Source organism: Aptenodytes patagonicus, chromosome Z, assembly GCF_965638725.1.
Source record: "Aptenodytes patagonicus chromosome Z, bAptPat1.pri.cur, whole genome shotgun sequence".
Lineage (NCBI taxonomy): Eukaryota > Metazoa > Chordata > Aves > Sphenisciformes > Spheniscidae > Aptenodytes > Aptenodytes patagonicus.
The window spans coordinates 58,432-67,686 of record NC_134982.1 but is presented as its reverse complement, the minus strand read 5'-3'; the positions used below and the strand labels follow the sequence as shown (position 1 = coordinate 67,686).

The following is a 9,255-nucleotide window of genomic DNA, read 5'->3' as shown; positions in this document are numbered from 1 at the left end:
CTGCCCCACGTGCGCGGTGTCGGCGGGCGCTCGGCGCGCAAAGCGCGGGACTGCAGCACCGGTGCCGCCCGTGGGCACGCGCCGCCCGGCGGGTGCTCGCTGCTGCTGCCGCCTGCTGGCCGAAGCGCAGTACTGCGCAGCAGCGCCGCCGCTGCCTTCCCCCCTGCCGCCTCGTGGCCGATGCGTGGTACTGCAGCCCGGCGCTCGCGCGCCGGCTCTGACCCCTCCGGCGCGCCGTCGCTGACTGGCGCATGCGCGTTGCCCGGGAGCAGCATGGCGGCGCGCTGGACGCGGTTCCTGCCGCCGGCGGCGGGTAAGGGCCGGGGCCGCCGGTGAGGCGAGCGAGCCCCTTCGGCGGGTGCGGGGGTGTCTCCTGCCCGCTGGCCGCCCGGCGGTGGCGGGACGGGTAGCTTCAAGCCGCTCGCTGCGGTAGGCTCTCGGTCCGCTGCAGGTGAGCCGGGTCCGGGCAGCCCCAGGGACTTAACCGAGAGCTGATAGAAGGGAAGACGGGAAGGAGGCGGACACTCCCCCAGATGTAGATGCTGGGCACCTCCCCAACTCACCAGAGCTCCCCCTGAGCCTCCCCCGGCTCCGCTCGCCCTGTGAAGCTGCCCCCAGCTCCAGCACTTCCCCTGAAGCCTGTCCCGTAGCCCCAGACCTCCCCCAAGCCCTGTAGTGAAGGCTGCAAGCTGGCCCTCGAATGTGCTTGATTCTCCCTTAGCATGGGTGCTGTTAGCAGCAGCGCGGGGAAAGAACAGCATCTCCAGAAGCCCCTGCAGAAGCAGGGGGTCTGGCCAGAGGCGATTTACAGTAATAATGGTTGCTGCTTCTTCTTTCCCTCTCACAGAGGCTGCGCTGAGGATGCAGTTTTCCATTCCTCCCGTGGGGATGCCATTGACTGCACCTGCCTCAGGCTTGCGTGGGTTGTCTCTGCCTGGCCTCACTGTCCTCGCAGTGTGGGGGTGAAAAGGGACAGGCGGAGCGCTTACTGGCTGTGGACAGGAGCTGCCGCGGCTGAAGCTGGAGAGGCCAGAGAAAGGTAAAGAAGAAGAAATCGAAGGCCATCTGGCTGGCAACTGCTTCCCGCTGCAGGCAAGAGAGAGTCTGCCTCTCTGGGTGAGGAAGGATCCTTCTTTGTAGCCCGCAGCAGGTCACGGCGCCAACATGCACCACAGGGTCTGTATGCGTAACCCAAAGCGCGGTACGGCTGTGTAGTGCGCGAGCAAACGAGGCTAAGTGTTTAGGAAGCCTCATCTTGTAAGAGCTATAAGACACCCATGTATTCTCTTAGGTGGAGGACAGCCAAGCGACTGTAGTTACAGAAGTGGAAGGGAGGAGAGAAGGGAAAAGAAGCGTCTGAACTGGCAAAGGCTCCTGCAGTGCAGAGAGCGAGAGCTGCGGTGAGTTCCAGGCCCTCGGGGCCCTGTCGCTCCTCTTGTGCATCCCAGGCCCTCCCTGCCTCTCTCCTGGCCCCCTCTCTTTCGCACCCTGCTGTGATTTTTTTTTTTTTAACTTCCCTGTACCTCTCCTTTTCTCTCTATTCTTCTGTCCTGCTCCCTTTCTCTCTTTTTTTTTCATCTGTCTCTGTCCTGCACCCATTGCTGTTTTTTCCTTTTCCATCTCTTTGCCCTGATCTGCATTCGTCTCTTTTTCCCCACAATTTCTCTGGCCTGTTTCCTGGCGTTCTTTTCCTCTCTGCACCTGTATGTGCCTTCCTATCTCTCCCCTTCCTTCCTTCCTTCCTTCCTTCTCTTTCTCTCTCTAACCCTCTGTCTTGCTCACTGTCACTGTTTTTTTTCATTCTGTATCTCACTGTCCCCGTCCTTCTTCCTGTTCATCTCTTACTCTCTCTGACCCTTTGTGCTGCTCCCTGCCCCCTCTTTTTTTTTCATTCTCCATTTCTCTGCAGGGCTCCTAATACCTCTCTTTCTTTCTCCAACCCCCTGTGCTTCTCACGGTCTCTGTCTTTCTCTCTCTCTCATCATTACTCTTGTCTGTCACTCTGTCTTGCTTCCTGTTCCATTGTTTCTCACTATACCCCTTTGTCCTGCTCCCTGCCCGTACTCGTATTCCTCTCTGTCCTGTTGACCATCCCAGGTTTTTTTCTCCATCTTCATCCTGCTGCTGCCCTGATTTTAATTTCTCTGCCCTGCTCTCTGTCACTCTTTGTCTCTTTTCCTCTGTCCCTGCTGCTTTTTTCCCCATCTCTGTCCAGATCCCTCTCCCTTTTTTTTCCTCTTGCTGTCCCTCTGCCCTGCTTCCTCTCGCTGTCTTTTCTATCTTTCTCTCTCTGTCCCATTCCCTCTCCCATCCTTTCTAACTGCATCCCCCTGTCCAGCTGACTGTCCCTTCTTTTCTTTCTCTCTTCCTCAGTATTTTTTCTTTCCCCATCTCTCTCTCTCTCCCACTGCCCATCACAGTTGGGTTCTTTCCTCCAATGCTGTCCTGCTCTCCATCCCTTTTTTCTGTTTCTGTCATTCTGTCCTGCTCCCCGTGTCTATTTTTTAATTCCTCCATCTCTGTCCTGGAGCCCATCACTATTTCTTTCCTCTTCCGTCCCTTTGTCCTGCTCCCTGTCCTTGTCTCTCTTTCCCTTCTTTCTGCCTCCCGTCCTTTTTTCCTTTCTTGCTCCATCTCTCTGTCCTGTTCCCTATCCCCCCCACCCCTCTCTTGTTTCCTCCATCCTTCTCCTTCCCTTCCCCCCATTTCTCTGCCCTCTTTGGGTTTTTTGTTCTCTGTCACTCTGTCCTGCTCCCTGTCACTGTTTTTTCTCACTCCCATCTTTGTCCTGCAGCCCAATGCTGGTTTTTTCCTTCTCCATCTATCTCTCCTGCCCATTCTAGGCTTTTTCCCCTCCATCTCTGTCCTGCTCCCTGTCTCTTATTTTTGCCTGGTTTTCACTTTGTCCTGCCTCCCTGTCCCTTTTTTCTTTCTCTGTATCATGTTGTCTTGCTCCCTTGTCTCTCTCTGACAATGTGTCCTGTTCCTTGTCCTTCTTTTTCCCCCTCTCTATCATCCCCCATCCTTCTTCCTGTCTTTCTTTTTTCTCTTTCTATCCTTCTGCCCCAATGCTTCTTCCTCCAGCTCTGTCCTGCTCCCTGCCCCTTGTTTCCTCTCACTGTCCCTCTGTCCTGCTTCCTGTCCCCATTTTTTCTGTCTTTATTTCTCTGTCCCGCTGCCTGTCCAGTCGTTTCTTGCTGTACCTCCCCATCCAGCCATCTCTCCCTTTTTTCCTTTCTCTCCTTCTCTGTCCTGCTCCCTGGCCCTTTTTTCTCTTCCTCTGTCTCTGTCCTCTGGCCCATTGCTGTTTCTTTTTTCCTTCTTGGTCTCTTTGTACAGATCTGACCTTTTCTTTCTTTCTCAATCCCTTTGTCCTGTTCCCTGTCCTTTTTCTCTCTCTGTGTCCTGCACCCTGTCACCATCTTTGTCCCTCTTTTCTTCTTCCTCTCCTTTCCCCCCATCTTTCTGTCCCTCTGTCCTGCTCAGTGACGCTACATTTTCTTGCTCCATCTCTCTGCAGGACTCCTCATCCCTATTTTTCTTTATTTCCCTACCTCTCTGACATTTTTATTGACCTTTCTTTCTCTCTCTGCTCCTCAGTCTTTTCCCCTGTCTTTATTTTTCTCTTTCTAGTCCTCTGTCCTGCTCCCCATCACTGTATTCTTTCTCCATGTCTCTGCCCCACTCTCCATCCCTCTCTTTCTTTCTCCATACCTCTGTGCTGCTCCCTGTTCCTCCTTCCCTCTCCCTCCCTCCCTCTCTCCCGTTATCCTTGCGTCTCTCATTGTCTCTCTACCCCTCTGTCCTGCTCCCCATCCCTAATTTTCCTTTTCCATTTCTCTGTCCTACTTTCAGTCCCCGTTTTTCCTCTGGCTCTGTCTCCCTGTCATTCTCCCTGTTGCTCTCGCTCTCTATCCCAGTGTCCTGTTCCCCATCCCTCTCTTTTTCTTCGGATCCCATTTTCTTGCTCCATGTCCCTCGCTTGTTTTCTGTATCACTCTCTCCTTCCTCCTGTCCTTCCTTCCCCCTGCCTCTGGCCTGATGCTTGTCACTGGTTTTTCTTTCTCCCGCTCTCTGTACGTGTTCTGTCACCTCTTTCTCTCTCTGTCCTTCCTCCAACCTGTATTTCCCTCTCCCCGCCACTCTGTCCCTAATGCTTCTTCCTCCATCTCTTGGTCCTGCTCCCTGCCTCTTTTTTGGTCTCGCTGTCCATCTGTCCCCCTTCCTCTCCCTGGTTATTCTGCCTTTATCCCTCTGTCCCACTGCCTGTCTCATTGTTTCTAGTTATATCCCCCTGTCCAGCCAGCTGTCCCTTTTTTCCTTTCTCTCTTCCCTACTCTGGCCCTACCTTTTCTTCCTCCGTCTCTGTCCAGCAGCCTGTCATTGGTTTTTTCCGTTCTCCTCCTCTTTGTCTTAATATGCATCTGGTTCTGCGCTTCCCCCCCGCCCCAGTCCCTCTCTTCTGTTCCTTGTCCTGCTTTTTGTCTCTCCACGTCCCATGCTCTATCCCCGTCTTTCTCTCTCTCTCCATCCTTCCGTTTCCCTCCTTGTTTTCACCTGCATCCCTTTGTCCTGTTGCTCATCAGTATTTTTTCGACCCATTCCTCTGTCCTGCTCCCCGTCCCTTCTCTGTCAATCCCTCTGTCCTGTTACCTATCATTGTTTTTGCTGTCTGCATCCCACTGCCCTGCTTCCCATTCATCTCTTTCGGCTCTGTGCTTCTGTCCTGCTCCCCAGCAGTACTTTTTCTTTCTCCAGCTCTCTCGCCTGCTCCCCGCCCCTCTCTTTTTCCCTCTGTCATTCTTTCCACTTCCCTGTACCTCTCTCTCGGCAATCTTGTGTCCCGCGCTCCCTGTCCCTCCCTGTTTATATCCCACTGGCCTGGTCCCCGTCCCTCTCTTTGCCTCTCTATCTCTCTGTCCCTGTCCTTGTCCCTGTTATTTCTTCCTCCATCTCTCTGTCCTGCTGCCATCTCTGTCCAGGTCCCTTTCTGGTTTTCTCGCTCTCTTGGTTACTCTGCTTTTCTTCCTGTACCTATTATTTTCCTCTCTTCATCCCTCTGTGTCCCCTCCCTCTCACTCCCCCAGTGTCCTGGTAACACACAGTCCTGCAGTGTGTTACCCATCCTTCTCCCTGTTGATTTTTTCCTCTTGCTCTATCCCTCTGTCCTGCTCCCCAGAACGAATTTTTTTAATTCTCTGTATTTCTGTTCTTCTGTCCATCACTGTTTTTTCATTCTCCATCTCTCTGTCCTGCTCCCCATCCTCCCCTTTCTTTCTCTCTCTGTCTTTCCTCTTCCCTGTACCTCTGTTTTTCTGTATCCTTGCATCCCACTGCCTGCCTCCCTCCCTCTCACACTGTCTTGCTCCCCATCCCTCTCTTTTTCTTTCTACCCTTCTGATGTGTGTCCCCCCACCTCCCCCTTTTACGTGTCCTGGTCTTTCTCTCTACATCCCTCTGTCATTCTCCTTCTCTTGCTCTTCATGCTCTTTTTTTCTCTCTTTTCCTCTATCCTGCTGCCCATCACTATTTCTTCCTTCTCCTTCCCTTTGTCCTGCTCCCTGTCCTTGTCAATCTTTCCCTTTGCTCTGCCTCCAGTCTTTCTTTGTTTTCTCTATCCCTGTCCTTGTCAATCTTTCCCTTTGCTCTGCCTCCAGTCTTTCTTTGTTTTCTCTATCCCTGTCCTTTTCCCTGTACCTTTTCCTCTCTGCTCCTCAGTCCTTTTCCCTTGTCTTCTTTTTCTCCTTCTGCCATCCCTCTCTTTTCCTCTGTGACCCTCTGTGCTGTTCCCTTTCCTTTCTTTCTCCAATTCTCTGTTGTCTTACCTGTCCCTCTCTCTCTGTCTCTCTTCCTGTGTCCTGCTCCCTGGCCCTGTTATTTATTGCTTCACTTCTCTGTCCTGCTCTCTGTCCCTGTTTTCTCTCGTGCTCCACCTCTCTGTCATTCTCTCTGTTGCTCTCATTGGCTCTCTATCTCAGCATCCTGCTCCCTGTCCCTCTCTCTTTCGCAGTATCCCACTTTCTGACTCCCTGTCCCTCACCTGTTTTCTATATCGCTCTGTCCTTCCTCCTGTCTATCCTTGTCCCTCTGGCCTGCTACCCATTACTGTTTTTTTCTTTTTCTGTCCTGTCACTCTCTTCCTTCCTCTGTCTCTGATGTTTCTTTCTCCATCTCTGCCCCGCTCCCTGTGCCTTTTCCCTTATTCTCTCTGTCCTCCATCCTCCCTCTAACTTTTTGTCTGTATATCTCCATACCACTGCCTGTCCCATCGTTTCTTGCTATATCCCCCTGCCCGGCTTCACTGTCCCATTATTCCCCTCTGTCCTGCTCCCTGGCTTTTTTTCTCATCCTGCAGCCCAGCACTGGTTTTTCTTTCTCCATCTCTTTGTCCTGATCTGTCTGTCTCTCTTTTTTCCTCAATTCCTCTGGCTTGTTCCCTATTGTTTTCTCTCCCTCCCGCTTCTTTATTCCTCTCATTCAATTTCTCTCCCTATCCGTCTGTTCTGCTCCCTGCTCATTATTTTCTCTCTCTTTCTCCCTGTCCTACGTGTAGTGTGTAAGGCTACGTGTCTAGGAAGCTTCATCTCATAAGAGCTGTAAGATACCCACGTATTCTCTTAGGTGGAGGACAGCCAAGCGACCGGAGTTACAGAAGAGGAAGGGATGAGAGCAGGAGAAAGAAGCATCTGAACTGGCAAATTCTCCTGGCAGCGCCCAGAGCGAGAGCTGCGGTGAGTCCTGGGCCCTCAGGGCCCTGTCGCCCCTCTTCTGCATCCCGGTCCTTCCCTGCCCATCCCCTGGCCCCCTCTCTTTCCCACACTGCTGCGATTTTTTTTTTTTTTTTTTGCTCCCCTGTACCTCCTTTCTCCATCTCGCTCTGAGCAGCTCCCTGTCCCCATGTTTTAGGTCCTCCCTCTCTCTCTGCCCTGTAGCCCATGGCTATTTTTTCCTTCTCAGTCTCTCTCTGTTCAGCTCCCGGCCACAATTTTTGCATTACTCCCTCTCTGTCCTGTAGCCCATCGGTATTTCTGCTGTCTCTGTCTCTCTCCGTCTGGCTCCTTTTCCCTGTTGTTCAAGGTCTTCCTTCTCAGCCCTGTAGCACACCGCGAGTCTATTTCTTTCTCCATCTCTTTTTATCCTGCTCCCTGCCCCTCATTTTGAATTCCTCCCTCTGTCCTGTCGCCCATCGCTATTTTGTCCTTTCTCCATGTCACTCTGTCTTGTTCCCTGTCCCGGTTTTCCTAAGTCTTCCCTGTGTGCCCCCTAGCCCGTTGCTATAGTAGTCTTTCCCTGTCTCGGTTTGTCTGGCTCCCTGTCCCACTTTCTTCATTCCTCCCTCTCTGCCATGTTGCCCATAGCGTCTTTCCTTTCTCCCTCCCTCTCCATCCATCTCACTGCTCCCATTTTTTAACTCTTCCTCTCCGCCCTGTACCCTGCCGCTATTTTTGCAATTCTCCATCTCTCTCTGTCCACCTCCCTGTCCCCAGTTTTTCATTCCTCCCTCTGCCCCCTGTAGCCTGTCTGGACTTTTCCCTTGGTCTCTCTGTCTGGCTCCTGCTCTCCATGTTTTAATTCCACGTTCTCTGTCCCATAGCCCCACGCTATTTGTTTGTCTTTCTCCATCTCTCTTTGTCCGTCTCCCTGCTGCTATTTTTTATTTCTCCCCTATCCATCTTGTAGTCCATCGCTGGTTTTTTTTTTTTCTTTCTCCATGTCTCTCTGTCCAGCTCCCAGTCCATGTTCTTTAATTCCTCCCTCTTCCCTGTAGCCCACCATTATTTTTTTCTGTTCTCCATCGTGATTGTGCTCTGTCTGGTCCCCTGTCCCTATTTATCAATTCCTCCCTCTCTGCCCTGTGGCCCATCTCTTTTTCCCATTTTATTTCTGCCTCTGTCTCTGTCCGGCTCCCTGTCCCTGGTTTTCTAATTCCTCCCTCTCTGCCCTGTCGCCCGTGCGATCTTTTGCCTTTCTCTGTCTCTCTCTGGCCAGCTCTCTGTCCCTATTCGTTAATTCCTCCCTGTCCGCCCTGTAGCCTGTCGCTTTTGTCCTTTCTCCATCTCGCTGTCTCTGGCTCCCCCATGACCCTATTTTAGAATTCCCCTCTTCTTTCTGTACACATTGTTATTCCTTTTGCTCTCCAGCTCTTTTTTCCGGCTCCCTGTCTCTGTTTCTTAATTCTTCCCTCTCTGCCCTGTAGCATGTAGCCATGTGGTTTGTTTTGTGTTGTTCCCCTCGCCCTACCCCTTCCCTCCGTCGTTCGCTGTCCTGGCTCCCTGCCCCTGTTCTTTTTTCCTCCTTCTCTGTCATGCTGCCCATCCCCATTTTTTTCTGTATCTCCATCCTGCTCCCCACCCTTCTTTATCGGTCTCTGTCCTGCTCCTTCTCCCTCTTTCTGCTGCCTCCCTTCCTCTCTCCCTGTTGCTTCTTTCTCCATCTCTGTCGGGCTCCTTGTCCCCATCTTTCTCTCACTGTCCCGTTCCCTGCCTCATGCTTTCTCGCTACACCCCCTCTGTCCAACAGGCTGCCACTTTTCTCTTCTAGTGTCCTGCGCCCTGCTCCTCATTTTTGGCGACTTCCACCTCTGCCCAGCAGCCTATCACTCCAGGAGGTGACCGACCGCCTGTCCATTCCCCGCTGGACTGACGAGCGTGGCTCCGGGAACAACTGCTGAGGTGTCCCCGGGCAGGGGGAGTGTCGGAGGCTCCAAGCCCTGGAGCAGACTCGCTCCCGGGACTTGTTATGTGTGTGACTGAATAAACATTCCTCGTCTTCTTTGCCCGCACGGCTGCGTTTGCACTTCCTTTGCACCGGGTGAGGGGCTGTGATGGAGCCCATGGGAGGAGGTGGCGCACTGTGGGGTTCGGGCGACGGCCCCCTGTTCCTGCTGGGCTCCAGCTGTGGGCTGGGGCCGGAGGAGCCCCAGGTGCGGGCAGCGAGGCTGATGGCGACGGCCCCTCCCTTTAAAGGGGCTGTGTCGCCAGAGTAGCTGCAGGCTGTGGGGATGGTGGTGGGGCTGCTGCGCCCCGGGTGGCTGCGGAAGGGCCCGTGTGAGCCAAGGGAGGGGCGGAGTGGGCGGCGACCGAGGGGGGGGCGGCGAGGCCGGCGGGGGGGCCGCGCCGTGTAGGAGCAGGGCGGCGCTGGCTGCCCGGGGCCGCGCGGGGCTCCGCTGGGGGCTCGGTGGAGCTTCCGGGTGCATCGGCGGGGGAGAACGGTGTCCCCGCAGGGGCAGAGAGGGGGGGACGGCTGCCTCCCGCG

The 9,255-nt window shown here is 53.8% G+C and overlaps 1 long non-coding RNA gene across 5 annotated transcripts; it reads left to right on the top strand.

Annotated features, from left to right (window-relative positions):
* Nucleotides 1-272: 272 nt before the first annotated feature.
* Nucleotides 273-8,782, top strand: LOC143172718 (uncharacterized). Of its 5 annotated transcripts, none has more exons than XR_012997401.1 (5): nt 273-313; nt 848-1,039; nt 1,292-1,400; nt 6,554-6,731; nt 8,542-8,782. It is a non-coding gene; the product is annotated as an uncharacterized LOC143172718 (long non-coding RNA). The 5 variants fall into 5 exon arrangements; XR_012997400.1 differs by having other exon boundaries at nt 848-1,116; XR_012997399.1 differs by having other exon boundaries at nt 848-1,176; nt 6,622-6,731.
* Nucleotides 8,783-9,255: the final 473 nt, after the last annotated feature.